The following is a 16,234-nucleotide window of genomic DNA, read 5'->3' as shown; positions in this document are numbered from 1 at the left end:
TAGCGTAATCGAACTGCTTAGGTGCGCACACTCAAGAAAACTGTGTGGGTGTGTGCCCACCAGAAAAGCAAAACTTCTGCTAATCTTCATCTTAATGCCAACCAGTAGCAATTAGTTTTCGCGAGTCTCCCCCCCCCACCCCACCCCCAAGAAAAAAGCAACGGAAACGCATGCATGGCGGCATCCTTCCCATGTGCACCCATAGCGTAATCGAACTGCTTAGGTGCGCACACTCAAGAAAACTGTGTGGGTGTGTGCCCACCAGAAAAGCAAAACTTCCGCTAATCTTCATCTTATTGCCAACCAGTAGCAATTAGTTTTCGCGAGTCTCCCCCCCCCACCCCACCCCCAAGAAAAAAGCAACGGAAACGCATGCATGGCGGCATCCTTCCCATGTGCACCCATAGCGTAATCGAACTGCTTAGGTGCGCACACTCAAGAAAACTGTGTGGGTGTGTGCCCACCAGAAAAGCAAAACTTCTGCTAATCTTCATCTTAATGCCAACCAGTAGCAATCAGTTTTCGCGAGTCTCCCCCCCCCCAAGAAAAAAGCAACGGAAACGCATGCATGGCGGCATCCTTCCCATGTGCACCCATAGCGTAATCGAACTGCTTAGGTGCGCACACTCAAGAAAACTGTGTGGGTGTGTGCCCACCAGAAAAGCAAAACTTCTGCTAATCTTCATCTTAATGCCAACCAGTAGCAATCAGTTTTCGCGAGTCTCCCCCCCCCCAAGAAAAAAGCAACGGAAACGCATGCATGGCGGCATCCTTCCCGTGTGCACCCATAGCGTAATCGAACTGCGTAGGTGCCCGCACTCAAGAAAACTGTGTGGTTGTGTGCCCACCAGAAAAGCAAAACTTCCGCTAATCTTCATCTTATTGCCAACCAGTAGCAATTAGTTTTCGCGAGTCTCCCCCCCCCCCACCCCACCCCCAAGAAGAAAGCAACGGAAACGCATGCATGGCGGCATCCTTCCCATGTGCACCCATAGCGTAATCGAACTGCTTAGGTGCGCACACTCAAGAAAACTGTGTGGGTGTGTGCCCACCAGAAAAGCAAAACTTCTGCTAATCTTCATCTTAATGCCAACCAGTAGCAATTAGTTTTCGCGACTCCCCCCCCCCCCTAGAAAAAAGCAACGGAAACGCATGCATGGCGGCATCCTTCCCATGTGCACCCCTGTGAACACTAAACGAGCGAGAAACAAGCGGTTGCCCTTCGAGTGATTAGTAACGAGATAGCCATCTGTTTTGAAAGTGCAAGAAGCCTAAATCGCCAACGGAACTAAACCCAAACCGCCGCCCGCCCGCGCGCGTCCCAATGCGTGAGCTGTAGTATATGTACGCGCGGGAACGAACTAGCGCTAAAGCAAACCATGCAACGAAAACCGAGAGAGGGAGGCGCGCGAAAAAAATTCTGTGTTCCCACATAGTGGCAGCACATAAGAGAAAAGAAAAAGTTGGGAAATTGGCCCGCTTTTTAAACATACAGACGGCACCGTAAATATATGGCATCGACAATTTTTTACTTGTTCGCGGTGCCATATATTTACATCATTGACCCTCAAAGGGTTAAATCCCACTATATCATTTTTTTTTTCTGGCCAGCTACAATTCAAACTGGCGAAAAGTTCCAAACCCCAGCTAGCTGGTCCATGGCTACTTATCTTGTGCTTCCACCTCTGCCTCTTTCATGGTTGCAATGTCGCTACTGTCTGGCAAACAGGCTTACTGAGCACAAGTTACAACAAAGCCTTTCCCCAATTCTTTTGCTTCCTTACTCCCTCTCTTCTTAACAGGAAAATCTGAACAGGACAGCAGTCTAAGCTTGTTCCCAGTGCCCCTCAGGAGCACTTCCCTTGGCAGGCACTCCTATCGCCCCTTCAGAAAAGCACGGTTCTGGTCTCGTCTCCTACCTGAATGGCAAGAGCAACTTCTGATGAAATAGCTGTTCTGTCACTGACCCAGGTGCAAAGCAGGCGGGTAACTTTGTCCTCGCATTTTTTCCTTCCTTCTGTCATTCTTTGTGGTACCAGTCCTGAAATTTTTTGTAGAGTGGCTAAAGCACTGAAATGCTAACGGAAAGCGTGACGAGCAGGCAATACAGCAGTGCGTGTTTTTTGTGCCAGTCTTTAGAATGTTGTTGTCTTCCTAATCCTAGTAAGACAGTAGGCATTGGAGCCTTGAAGTGATCGTCATTGGCTGAATAAGGGGAAGCCTTAGGCTGGAGCAAACATTTTGGCAAAGTCGTGGGCCTTCATCAGGCAACAAAACATAAATGCTGCCATGAATGTACATGAATGCTGCCAAGAAAACTGCTTACACATTGCATTGGGCTTGTTGGTTTTTTATTATACTATACCAGTACTAGGGAACGAGACTTGAGACGAGACGTGTTGTGTCAGTTTTGTTTTGTGTGCCGTTTCCCAGCGCTGGTACCAGATAACTGCCATGAAAAGCAGTTCTTGCCCTGATGAAGATAAGTTCCATTGAAATGTTTGCTCTAGCTGGCTTTCCTTGTTTTCTCGTTGTTAACCATTCTCTTCTTCATGCATTAGTTGCTCTGAAGGCATTTTACTCAGTTTGAGAATTGTGTGAAGCGTGATCACCTTCTCTTCTGCAAGGCATGTAGCAGTGGTGTTTGAAGAGGCAGAAAAAAAAACAACGCTAAATCTGGAAGGAGGCACAAGACAAACTCTCGGCGTTAGCCAGGTACATGTCTTTCTCTCAGGAAAAGCATCAAGACAAAAACAAAGGGAGGCATAAAGAAATGGAAAAGAGTGAGGCAGAAGGAGAAAACATCGCCACTCTGATTGCGATCGAATGCAAGTGAAATGTGCATCGCTTAATATAACCTAGTTTAGAAGTTTCAAGTTTGCATGTAAGTAGGTCTTATTTTTCGGCGGTGTTTACCTGAGCATGGCCTTGGTGCAGCCTATATAAGTACTGACTCGTTTGATGTGTGCTGCCATGATCGAAGCAAGAGGACCTGCTTGGTGTTGAAAATGGGGAAGGAGAGATTGGAGGTAGTTTCGTAAAAGAAAAAATTGCTATCCAACCGAATGTAGAATTTTGGTACAAAGGGACCCATTAAAAAGGGCCTGCTTTTAAAAAGCAATCTTGCCCAGTTGAAGAAAAATTTGGCCATCTCAGGATTTATTTTGCTTCTGTATTATGATGGTCTAATAGATCTTATGTCAATGCGATTCTGCTGGAGATATTTGCTTCAGTGGACACAATACCAAATTTAAAGCAAATATATATTTTCAAGTCATCAGACTTGTTCCACTCTTTCTGTAGTGCCGCTGAAAGAGAAATGGCTGATTTAATGGGATTTTGATGCTTTTGGTGTAATGTAACTTCAAATGCTTAGCCTTTGTTGTGACCATCTGTTTCTGGCTTCTCAGTCAATTTGAAGTCAGTTATCATGCTTCCCACCATGTGTTGTCAGCAGACTGATTTCATGGCACGTTTCACCATGCCAATGCTTCTGCAGAGTTATCATATTTACGAGGTTGTATTATGGCCGATGCTGGCTAAGTACTTCGTTTGTCGCGAAAAGAACTCAATGCTGTCATGCATTTCCCACAGTGACCTATTTTTGCATGTACTATACAGCAAACTTTTGCCTATTACCCGCACTACAATTTTGACTTGTGCAAAAAAAAAGAAAGAAATCGTCCCTATAAACAAACATGAATGACTGCCTGCAAGAACATTTGCCGATACAAAGCACAGCCCTAGAAACAATCTCATTTTTCATTTTTCATCTCGGTTTTCCTCGCATGTACACCCACTCCTGCCATAGCCCTAACGGGCTGCAGTATGTATAAATAAATAAAATAAATTTTATGCAGTCATGAACACTTCCGCTACTCTAGTAAGTTTTTAAGGGGCACTAAAGAGAAATTTGAAATTGAGGCTGATTCAAAATTTAAATTCCTGGAATATACTGGAAAATTCAGGTGTTGCTGTGAATTGAGGTTTGGTAAGCCAGAAAAGTGAAGCTGGGCAGGCTGTGTAATGCGTAGGGCGGATAACCGGTGAATCGTTACTTACAAAATAGGTTCCAAGGGAAGGGAAGCACAGTCGTGGACAGCAGAAAACTAGGTGGGGTGATGAAAATGGGAAATTTGCAAGCGGAAGTTGGAATCGGCTAGCTCAAGGCAGGAGTAATTGGAAGTCGCAGGCCTTTGTCCTACAAGCATAGAAGTAGAAATGATGATGATGATGATGATGATGATGATGAAGCCAGAAGGCTGCAAGAACTACAAAGGGGTAGTGAAGTGCTGTAGGAGTTCATGCACTGCCCAAAATGTTACCAATCTTGGCAGTGTCGACTCTAGAAAGGTCTTTATGAATAAAGAAGGTCTACACTGTATTCCGAGGAAGCTCCTTGGCCATACTTGGCCCTTATGCCACAAAACACCAAATTCATCATTCTGAGCAAGCCAACGGCTCGCCTAAGCAACCTTTGAAAACTTTTCCCTGTGCGAAGGTGGTCCAAATACTCGCGGGTTCGGTCCTGGCCACTGCGGCCACATTCTGACGGGTGCAGAATGCAAACATACTAATGTACCGTGCATTGTGTGCATGTTAAAGAACCCCAGATGGTGAGAATTATTCTGGAGCCCCCTACTATAGGTTCGCCTCATAATCAGGTCGACAGAATTTAAAGAGAGACCAAGGAGAAAAACAACTTCAGCTGTACTAGTAAGTTACCCTTCTACAATGCCAAAAAAGCTACTCTTATTATGAGGAGGAAGCAATATTGCTCACGCACTTAGGTGATTTAGGTGCACATGAAAGAAACCCAGGTGGTCAAAATTAATTTGGAGTTCCCCACGACGTCATGCCCCATAATGCACCTGCCAACCCTCTCGAATGTTTCTTAATGTTTATGAACTTGGGCTTCTTTTACAATTTTAGGAATGTCCCATCAAGTTTTACGAAAAATGCATTCTGTTTGCGAAATAGTTTCACTATCGATCTCGAAACTTGCCGTTTGAAGTTTTCCGATGGTAAACAAATGACAGGGTGGCACTTGCTTCGAGCAAGCTTATACATGCAATTTCCTAAACAGGGCAAAATCGGCAACAGCAATATCGCTGAAAACGTACTGTTATCCGCATTGTTGCTTGTCAGTCTCCACTGTTCCATGTTTGCTGCTGCTTGTGTGCTGTGGCTCAGGGTCTAAAGAGTCGTTTAATTATTAAAGTGCGTATGTAGCCCTCAAAAGGCATGACGGTTGCAAGTATGCTCATAATCAGATCTTGGTTGTTTAAATTGATTTAGTGGTGGTCTGTAGCATCCCTGTGAAGCACAGTACAGCTTCAAAACAGTGAGAAGTGCATTGCCATGAAGCTGCATGTGAAGGCTATTTTTGTGTATGTAATCGGTTGCATTATACTTAGCAATTCGTGAAGTCTTGGTGTGGGCTGTTTGCACAGAAATACAATATGTACCATAGCACAGAGAAAAAGTGGAGACATTGCATGGAGTGCAAACCATTATTGCCCACAGAGACCACTTGCAAAACCTGCTGTGTGTCTGTAGCCGTGGCTACTGATCGTACTATTTCCGTGAAACCCTGAGCACAGTAGCGAGGGTATGCATGTTGAATATATTAGCAATGCAAAAGATGGTGTGAAGACAGGAGAAACACGCGGACCCAACGTTTTGCTTGTTGGTTTTGCCTGTCTCTGCCGCCCACCCACTCCTCCTTTCTATTTTTTTATATGTGTAGCATTTTTGGAGATTAACCGCGATTTCTTGCGACTGTCAAACTGTTTTCATGGGCCAATCCCAAAGATGGTGCAATCTAACACATTGGTAAAAGCCGCATGACAGTACGGCACTAGCATGCTACCGTGCAGCAACACATGGTGGCGCATTGGCAAGGGGAGTGTTCTCACATTCTTCCATCGTGACAGCTAGCATTTGTGAGATGTTGCAGCCAGAAGCAGTCACAGACATTGCACAGGGTTCTGAACTGGTCCTTAATGGGACACTAAAGCGAAACAATAAATCAGTTTAGACTAATGAAGCATCATTTGAGAAACTTGCAGGCAGTCATTTCAAAAATATAGTTTGGTTATCAGATGAGAAAATGAAGGTCCAAGTATCAGTATTTGAATTTTGCGCCGAAACCCCAGTGCCGGTACGTCAGCGTGGCAGCAGGGATCCCAAAGTATGTTTTCACATTTGGGCCGCGTTGGCCGAGTAAAGGTTCCCTAAACTTGCCATATCTGATATTTGGTTCCTTTAGAACACAATGTAGTCAATCTGTACCGCTATATATGATTAGTAGGCCCTAGAAGATGCCACCAAAATCCAAGACGTCGCAGTCCCCAGGTGCAGGAACTTAAGTAGGCGTCGCCACCCGTATTTTGTTCTTGTGCTTTTTCTGGCTTACCAAATGTCTTATCGTTGTAAGAGTGGTGTTTCTGGTGTTGTAGAATGGTAATTTACTGATGCAGAAGAAATCATTTTTCACTTTAGTGTCCCTTTAATGAAGTGGCGCTTGAAGTACTGGTTGGCTATTGGGTATGGGTAAGGGAAGCATGCATGGTAAGGACACCATCACCCATAGCACGTAGTGGAACATAGTGCCACAAATAACCACTTCCCAAAGCATGCTAAATGCATTTTTGGATAGCAGTTGGGGTTGATTCTTCATAAAAAAAGATTATTTTTATTTGTTTGTGTTTTTGTTGTTAGTATGTTGATGATGCATTAACAGGCCCAAGTTCTAACGCAATTAGCATGGCAAGACAGGTTTATTAGCCCCGAATTCTGCATTGGCTTCTAGCAAGTGCAGATGCTGCATGTCTGCATCGAGAAAGGCCAGGAGTGCAAAAAGCAAGGTGATCTTTTGACATTGCCAGTAGCCTGGAAGTGAGGTCAGAAAAGCTTCACCACAAAAACAATACCTCTTGTTCTAGCTCTGTGCACTCTGTACAGGGTGTACTGATGTAAAGTGAATGGGAGACATGGTTACGAAAATTCAGCGCAAACACAAGAGACATAGAAGGATGTTCAGTGCTTGTGTATTTCCTTCTGTGCCCCTTGTGTTTGCACTGAATTTTCGTAACCATCAATCCAGCATTCCAACTAGCCCAATCAGCACTCTTGAATAGGAGAACTGTTAAAATAAAGAAATCTGCTTTGCAGCATTTCTTTTTCCTATTGTGAGAAATATTGTAAGTCGTATTCAGACTTGCACTTATGCTGGAGTTGTACATTGGAGGCGTGATTGTTTCCTATCAGATCGTATGTACCCCACTATACCATTTAATGGCTTAACTTGAGACCAAAACAAATTTAAACTAGCCAAGAATGAATGCTTACCAATGTGCAACTCGGATAGGGTGCCAATTTTGGAAGTGTTCAGACTTGCTTTAATGGGAAGCATTCTTGGGCTCATCCAAGGCATCTTGTGGTAGGTATGTAGGTAGGTTATTGTTTTGCATCATTTCAGGCCTCTTCAATAAAGATGAATTTAAGTGTCTAATCGATGGCAGGATCAAACCTCAGCCAACAGCCTGATGCTCTCTCTAACCATTCAGCCTCGATAACATGCATGCTTCTATTTTTCCAGCACGAACTAGCTCTTTCAGACATCTGGGGTGCGATCGGAGATGGTTGTTCGGCGCGTTCGTTCGGTTACTGGCGCACGCAATTGGCCTACTCCGCGCCGACGTCGCCAGCCGCGGGGCGCAGCCACGTTTTTGGTGACGTCAAAATGACGACACGCTCCTGTCAATCATCCTCCCACTGAGCATTTCATCTGCTAGGCACCGAACTCGACGGGAGCTGGGAAGTTTGGAGCAATCATACGGCTTCGCATGGTGCGTCTGGTGGATTGGATTGGATCCAACCGGTGGCTGCGGCATGGCACGTTTGGATCCAATCCATAGTTTAATTCAAGAAAATGGCGCTTCCGTTGAGAAGTTAGGTTTTGCGCTGGCGTTTCTAGAGGAAGGAGGAGAGCGGGTGGCGGTGCGAAATGTGTTTAAAGAAATGGCAGAAAGTGAATTCCGGAGTCCTTTTCGTTTCTCGAAACAAATAATTCATTGGTTGTACAGCGAAATCGACTCCATCATCGGTGCCAGCAAGCCACTGGAATGTTGTCACTACCTCTTGAAAAGTGCGCCACTCTTCCCGTCGTTTCTTTTTCTTTTATTGCGAAAGCAATACTGCTCACACTTTCAGCCCATCGGTGGTCGTGGCGCCTCCTTACACAGCTGCGCGTCACGTGACCGTGTGACGTCATGCCAGACCGAGAGACAGGGCCCCAGCTCGCGGCATCGATGGTGGAGGCGAAGCCTTGCGCGCCGCTGCTGTGGCGCTACCGAGAGAGGGCGCTCGCTGGTGTGACGTCACGCTAGGAGGATAAATGGGGCTACAGCTCGGCTCCTCGCAGTGGTTGGCGCGCTGCCTTGCGCTATGTCGGATTATGTATAGCCATAAGTTTAACAAAGGGCAACCATGTCCACACCATCAGCCGAACGAAGGCGCAGCCAAGGGTATTGCTTTCGCAATCTTCCAGGCTTAACCAAGCTAAGCCTTCAACCAATTTCTTTTCTTCTCGCTGTGTGCGACACCACCTAGGGACGACACAAAGAAACTAATGGTTATAAATTGCAGTAGTCACACATACTACTATTTGATAACCTGTTTGGGCTTGAGAAGAAAAAATACATTTTTTTAGGTAAAGATTTCATTCATTTGGAAGACAAGAAACATTTCGTTTTGTAGTATACTGTCCGCAAGCAGCGGCAAACGACGGAAGTAAACTTCCGGGGAGGTAACCGCTTCCTGAGTGGCTGCTCTTTCCGCCCCGTTGTCACAAATTTTGCATACTGCCACATTGTGACGTTGCAGCAACCAAACAGAACGCGTATCGAACAAAATATCTCCGAACGCACCCCTGGCGTGTGCGGCACGTCACACATAATAAGCAAGAATATGTGCTCACAGGCCAGTTTCCGTTCAGCTACAGACTTGGGAATGAGACATGCTAGTATTAGTCGCATCATTTGCGTGCGTCATGTCACTTGTCACGCTTATCAAAGCAAGAGTGTGCAAGTTTCTCCTTTTTTTTTCCTTCTGGCAGCTAGCTCTTTGAGACGCTCATGTTAGTCTGCACCACCTTCAGGATCGGCCCTACTTTTAACAAAACAGGTTGTAACATTTCTTAGCCGGAGTACAAAAAAAGCAGTTGCCATGCCATTGCCGTCACACTAATGTCGCCGCCACCTTCTTGCAGCTGCGTTGAAGCAGACGTTTGTCATGCACAAAATTGCGTGACATACACAGATGTGTTTGTCCATCTTTGCAGGTGTTTGCAAGGTGTTTGTCCACTTTGCAGAACCCGAAATGGTGCTAGATAGCTAGCTGCGCATGATATTTGCATTTTTCTTTTCTCATGAAAATTTATGCCTGTCATACTGCTTTTATAAGAAATGTGTACTTGACATGAAGTGATGCAAGAAGTGACATCTGTCGATGAATGCCAGTAAGTTCAATGGAAAATGCACTGTCACTGAGCTCGACACAGCCCTAGCTCTGGAGAGTTCTGCCGTATTTATCCGAATAGTGACTCTGCATTAGCGTAAAGTTGTACATGCACGCTCCACCCCCTCCTGCCCCTCGGCCCATAACGATCCAAGGCCTGTGTGTCGCTACAAAATGGTTCAAAACGTGCAGTTCTTAAAATTGCAAGTCATGGAATCATTTTGTAAGGGTTGCACTAGCTGTGGAACTACAAGACCTGGCACAATTTTTCAGTGTGGTTGCCGTGTGCCAAACTTGCTTGTAGCGCCATCCTACATTTGTAATGTCATAGCACTTTTGGACCAGTACTAGTAGTCACTCTCCTTGATAATGCAGAAAATGAAACTGCACCTGTATTGCAAGTTTGTTACGCTCTTACACGTGTACACAGTGAGTCAGAATTGTACGTGGAGTGTGGCGCTATCACATTTCATTGGGGTTTGAGCCCTTGTAGCCTCACATAACCAGAACCTTGTTTGCGGTGCAGAAACACATTATTACTTCGAATGACAAAGGCTCTCACAGATGGTGAAATTTTTGCACAAGCTTTGTGCCTACTTGCAAACTCGCTAGAGATCATGTCGCATGGGTCACATGGTATGTGTCCCATTGGCTGGTACACATGCAGGTTGCGATCCTGGCACCACACAGCGATCTTGTGTGCAACAATGTCCAGAAATTGTCACGCTTCCAGTTCGTATCGTGTCGTTCACAGAACTGCGACACTCTAAGGAAAAGTTAAAACCTTTAGGGGTGTATCTTGTTCCCAAACAATAATCGTCATCTGTCAGGCTTGCATTTCCTTTCTTGAAAACCCTGTTCTTGCTACTTTCTTATGAAGAATGCTATGTCATGCTGATAGTGTGCATGTAATTCATGACCTGGAAGTACTGGGGGCACAGCATTAAAGCATGGAAAAATGTGCAAGCTAAGTGACAATTATTGTTTGGGGATGAGATAAGCCCCAAAGTGGTGCAAACTGTTCCGACGGTGTAGCCTCGTGAATGCCGCATGAATATTTGGTCACCTTTAATTCTGCACGTACTGTTCAATTGCAGTTTTTGCTTATCTTTTAACTCATTTGAGAAGCTCTTTATAGTGTGGCTATTTTCCACACGTTCCTTTGTTTACTTGCTGGTGTCAGACATTTTTTCTTTTTTTTTTTTCGCAACCTAGGGGAGAAGGTTTTTGTTATACCAGGGATGAACACACTGTGTAGGCTACTGCAGCTTAACATTGCTGCCACGTTTTCACGACTCGAGCAGCGCCACCTGTCACAATGTCTGCCGAGGAATGCACTTCACATTGTCATGCAATAACCATGCAGTATGTCAGGAGCCTTTATGGGCAGTCGTATTAGTGAGCAAGCAGTTATATTCAAACTGATGTGAACTGTGGTGCAGGATAACTCAATACTCTTGGGCAGGCTCTGCTTTACATTGCGAGGTGTGACGGCCCGGAAAGTGTAGCCTAGTGACATCTGCAGCAGATGGCGCTACTCGTAGTTTATGATGCGGCAGTGCCCTTTCGTGGCGCACTGGTGTTCAGAAAGTTACACATATTTATGTATTACATAATGTCTCTGTATTCATTGCATGTGTTATTTATAATGCTTGTAGTGTGGTGCATGCAATCTTCCGTCGCATTTTGATAGGTTTTGCATTGTAGTATTTCCTATATATATATATATATATATATATATATATATATATATATATATATTCCCTTCTTATGTGTTTGTTATGGGTCTTGAATCGAGCCCTTGCCGTGTCAACCATTACTTGCTCCGGCAAATGTCCATTATGTAAAGTTGGCTGAACTGTTTTAGCTGAGTGTTATTCTGTTTTGTTTTTTGCTGTTTCGAATGCTATTTACTGAAACTCCCGCTGCTTGTTAACTTTGCAACACGTCTTGCATTTCGCCCGGCTTGTTTTAATGACATGGCCTATGAGCCCATTGCTTACAGTTGGTGTGCATTTCAAACAGATCTTGCAAGAGGGTGACATGATTTCGACGCATGCAGGAGCACGTCATGATTTATAGTGTGATTTCTGATTGACATTTGCCTATCAAAGCAAGAAGAAAATATGCAACAAGTCAGCTGCTGGTACTCTTGTGAACATTGCAAATCCAGCCATCTCGTGAAAGCCATACATTAGTCCGATCACATGCTGTAGCACCCAAAGCAGCGGCATGGTCCGTGGACATGCATATAGCATGATCACACAAAGGGCCCATTTTGCGGTAGTCTTGTCATAGTTTTCAACTTTGTCAGCTTGTGCTATACGTCGCCCACTAGCCCAAAGAAATGTGCTTGATGTTCTTTATGTTCTCATCAACAGACCAGAAGCCATGTACTATGGACATGGCTTGCGTGCACTTCATCTGAGCCAATTGAGTGCACAAATAGGCAGCTGTTACATTAGACTTAGTGTGAACTGATCATTGCAAATACAATATCTGAAGCAATTATCTTTAATGTGTTGTTGTTGCCTGATTGACAAACGTATAGAAGCAAGAAGAAGAAAAAAAATTATAAAATGTGGCACCCTGTAGTTGATGTTGGGAACCACTAGAGCGACATAATTGTTTTAATATTTGGTCACGATTGTAGTAGGTTGTATTTTCCTGCTGTTACAAAATCATTTAGGCTGTGCTGCAGTTTTACAATGTTTTACAGTACTTTTAAGTTTCACACTTATGTGATAAGGAAACAGTTTCACGTAGCATTACGAGTTTTAAACTTTGCTGTCTTGCAAGTGTTTCAATTCTTAAACTTTCCGGTGTTTTGTGAATATTTCAGCATCTTCTGACCTGATATTTAATCAATGCTGTTGCATGGCATCAGCGTAAAGACAATAACAAGCTGTTCTCTTTTTCAAAGGCAGCCTTGTTTAGCAGTGTGTTTCGTTGCTTAGAATTATGATACTGGTACTGTAAGCTCAGACAGGTTGTATGCTTGAACAGTCAATGGCTAAAGTGGCAACATTCTTATATGCCAAGTTTACATGCTTAAAGGGACACTAAAGATGGCATCACGCATGATTTGAGGATTGCCTTCCTGAAGTAGCAAATAGTATTTTCACTGAAATCAGAAATATGGAATGCCGGAACACAACGTACAGTAGGCGCCCTATTAGACGGAAGTGAAGATCTTTGCAAAGCTTTTTACCTTTTTGGTGTTGCTCTACACAGCACAAAGTCATGGTTTTGGTTCCCGGCTGTGTGCGCCGCATTTCTCTAGAGCTGAAATGCAAAAACACTCCTTCACTTTATCATATGAATAAGTATAAACAGCCTCTGAATAACTATGCACATGTGATCCCTTAACTGGTGAATGAATCTTTCATAAAGGACCATGCTCTTATTACGCCTTCGTTGGCATATTCTTACCACACAGGAGACATACCAAGAGCTTACTGCAGTTAATTTTAATAGGTGGTTGTAGTATACTGAATTCACCATTATCCAAGGCCAAGCAGGCCCAGGGCCTTACTTGAGCCCTAACCCTCAGCCACGTCCCTCTTTACCCTTCCCCCTTTCAATAAAGTTTATCACCACCATGATCGTCAGCCACGAGACATGCACCACAAAAACATCATATGAAACGACTGTGCATTCTTTTTGTTTTCCTTGTTCTGCAGTCACATCGAGCACTAATTAAACACTCACTCCCCACTCACAGGGTTTAAAGAGTTGCAGATTATCAAAATAGATTAACATGCTTCCTACGGCATCCCTCAGTGCACCGTTGGGACTCTAAACAGTGAGTTAATCAGTCTCATTGAAAGTTCAGCTTAACAGAACTGCACTGCTGAATCTGTGGAAACTAAATGAAAGCCACCATTGCTAGTCACCTTATCGGAGAATTGAGCTTGCCAATGTTCATTCTGAAGGGTGTCAAAAACGTCGATTCAGCACCTTCTCAAAATTTGTGACGCAACATCTTTTGATGTAACAAGATAGTGCCAACAATTGGCTGGTGCAGTTAATGGTTTTTAGAAAAAATCCATCAGCCAACTTTTGCATGAGTCTCCGTAGTGGTGATTTCTGAATTACCTTCAACTAACTGGGGTTCTCTAAAATGCACCCAAATCGCAGTGCACAGGCATTTTTGCATACCACCTCGATCGAAATGCGGATGCACAGCAGCTGAAAATCGAACCCACAACCTTGTGCTTGGCGGCAGGACGTCACGTAGCCACTGAGATACCCTGGCATGCTTTGGTAAAAGTAAGGCTTTCGACACATTCGGGGTAGTAAACCAGCGTTTCCCCTTGACGCGTCTTTTCTTAGTGTCCCTTCAACATGTGCAAGTCTGTTGGGGCAAAGTACAAAAGACATACACACATCTATCAGCCTCTGTCTAGGATGTCTGGGACTATGGTTATTGTTCTCCTCAGCTGTAATTCTGCACACTCTTGATGTCCAATTTAGCTTTGTCATTCTGTAGCGTAAACAGTTTGCAAAGTATGGTGCCTGTGGTGTGCTTGTTTAAGACCCCTGCTTTAATGAAGCGTTGACCAAAGGTGTAGGGTCAAATTGTTCCTCCTGCAGCAGTATATATATATATATACACTATTCTGGATAATAAAATGCTTTCTTGCCAAATGGCTCCGCATGTGTGCATTCTTCCATGGTACTTAAAGGAGTACCGACACGTACCATTTATGTTGTAGAAGTACTACCACACACTTCTCGTACATAAAAGGATAACACTTTGTAAGTAAGACAGTTGGTCAGACAGTTGTAAGTAAGACATAATTTGATAGTAATGTTCATCTCAAAATGCTGGACTTTAGCATTTTGTTGTCAATATTATCATGATGTCGTGATGCAGAGCTAAATTTTCTGATGTTGTGTAGCAATAAGGATGTGTATGGTGATGTTTCTCATAAAAATGTGAACAAGAGAGCGCACGTTTCTTCCAGCTGCGCTCGCATGTGGAAGCCGCAGCCATTACAGGAACGAAGCAAGCCAGCATATCGCGACATTATGGATGAACTGGTTTATAGAAACAAGTATTCTAATAAATTATTATTTAAGCTGTTCTGACATTTGTTTCATAGAGTTTAGAGTGCTTGGCCCATTATTTGCAGAAAAAAAAAAGTGGAAATTGTCGTATTTAATATGATAGTTTCCACTAATACTCTTTTAAGCGTAAAGTACTGCAGAAAGCATGAGTAGTGATGTGAAATGCCCAGCTGATTACACCGTTGTAAATCTGTATTCTAGATATCTTGGCGTTTTTACTCTGTGCTATGTCACTGGAGAAGCACTGGAGAGAAGAATTCAACAACACAAATTATTATAAACAAAGTGTAAGATAACAAATATGGTGCTGACCTAAAGGGACAATAAAGGTAAATATTAAGCCAAGCTAAATGAGAGATTAGTGCTCAAGAATGCCTAAGGCATCAATATTATTGCGAACAGAGCTTTAATAATCGAGATATTGAGGTAACTGCAGGATGAGATTAGACTCCCCAGGACATTCAAGACGAATGCCCTCCTCATAATTCTTTCACTAGTACTGAACCACTCGTAATAAAAACATTGTGCTGCCGTATAAAGAAAATGCTACTTGTCCAGTTCTCTGTAATCTTTAGAAAAGAATTAATTGACATTGCCCTTCATAACAGTGTGGGCAGTCGGTGGGTTTTGTGGTTTCGTTTTCTCTACTGTTCGCCACCCGTACTTTCGTATTTCAGTATTTTTGTTATTGCATAGTGCTGTGCTTGCTTTTGCTGGCTCATGAAACACACAAACTGCAGGTAGCAGAGAATGCCACATCCATGTGCTGTCGCAGGATTCCTGAATGGTCCATGCCACATGACCAAGGGCAGAGGCAAATCCAACCCAAATTTGCGGTTTGTTCAGAAAAGCATAGGGCCATCTGTGGGGCATCATTTTAATCACAGCAGTAAAGGGTGGTGATGGCTATGCTTTGTCGTGACCACCCGCTCGGGGGTGGGCGGTTTGAACTTCACCAAAGGTATACAGAGCCTTCATACGCAATTTTCTCGTAAATTAAGTCTTTTTCTTGACACAAAAGAAGCACTGCAATGTTTCTGGAATGGTATTTTAACAGTCCACATCAACTTGGTAGGTACCTTTAGTGTCCCTTTAAACCCAATTTGTGTTGCATGTGAATGGGAGTGTATAGCCGCAAGACACATTACATAAAGAACATCATTGGCAGACTGTCGCACGTTTCAGAATTGTTTTGCTGTGTTGCTGCAATGTAGCAGGCATATTTTCACACATGGATCACTACTTGGTCAACACGAACTAATTTGCCCATCTTGCAAGTGTACTGCACTTGGTAACGTAAGATTGTGCAATTATCAGATCAATTATCATATTTGACCTATTGCGCATATTTTGATACATCAACCATTTTGACCGCATGAAAAGAAAGATGCCACAGAACTACAGATGCCTGCATCCAAGAAAGTGGCGCATACGTTTCCGTTCAGTTCTATTTTCTCTACAATCTTTTGTTTACCACATGGCAGAGAGGAGAGCGTGTTGTGTGCACTGAAAAGTATTATTGTTCCTGCTTTCGTTGCGACATTCAGCATGTAACCTCATGTACGTGCAGAACAACCACTGCGCCATAACAGAGGTTCTTTTTAGCCTTCTTTGCCATTTCCTGGTGACCAGTGACCAT

At 43.7% G+C, this 16,234-nt stretch overlaps 1 protein-coding gene across 1 annotated transcript in view; it reads left to right on the top strand.

Moving 5' to 3' along the window:
- The window catches only part of LOC126522451 (RNA-binding protein Ro60), a 71,941-nt gene extending 57,769 nt beyond the window's left edge, over positions 1–14,172 (top strand). The window contains exon 9 of the mRNA XM_050171194.3: positions 1,803–14,172. The gene's annotated coding sequence lies outside the window, so the exon portion shown is untranslated. The remainder of the gene's footprint in view (positions 1–1,802) is intronic.
- Positions 14,173–16,234: the final 2,062 nt, after the last annotated feature.

This window comes from Dermacentor andersoni, chromosome 6 (assembly GCF_023375885.2).
Source record: "Dermacentor andersoni chromosome 6, qqDerAnde1_hic_scaffold, whole genome shotgun sequence".
Classification (NCBI taxonomy): domain Eukaryota; kingdom Metazoa; phylum Arthropoda; class Arachnida; order Ixodida; family Ixodidae; genus Dermacentor; species Dermacentor andersoni.
Note: the sequence above shows the minus strand (reverse complement) of the source record. Positions and strands in the feature narration are given on the sequence as shown.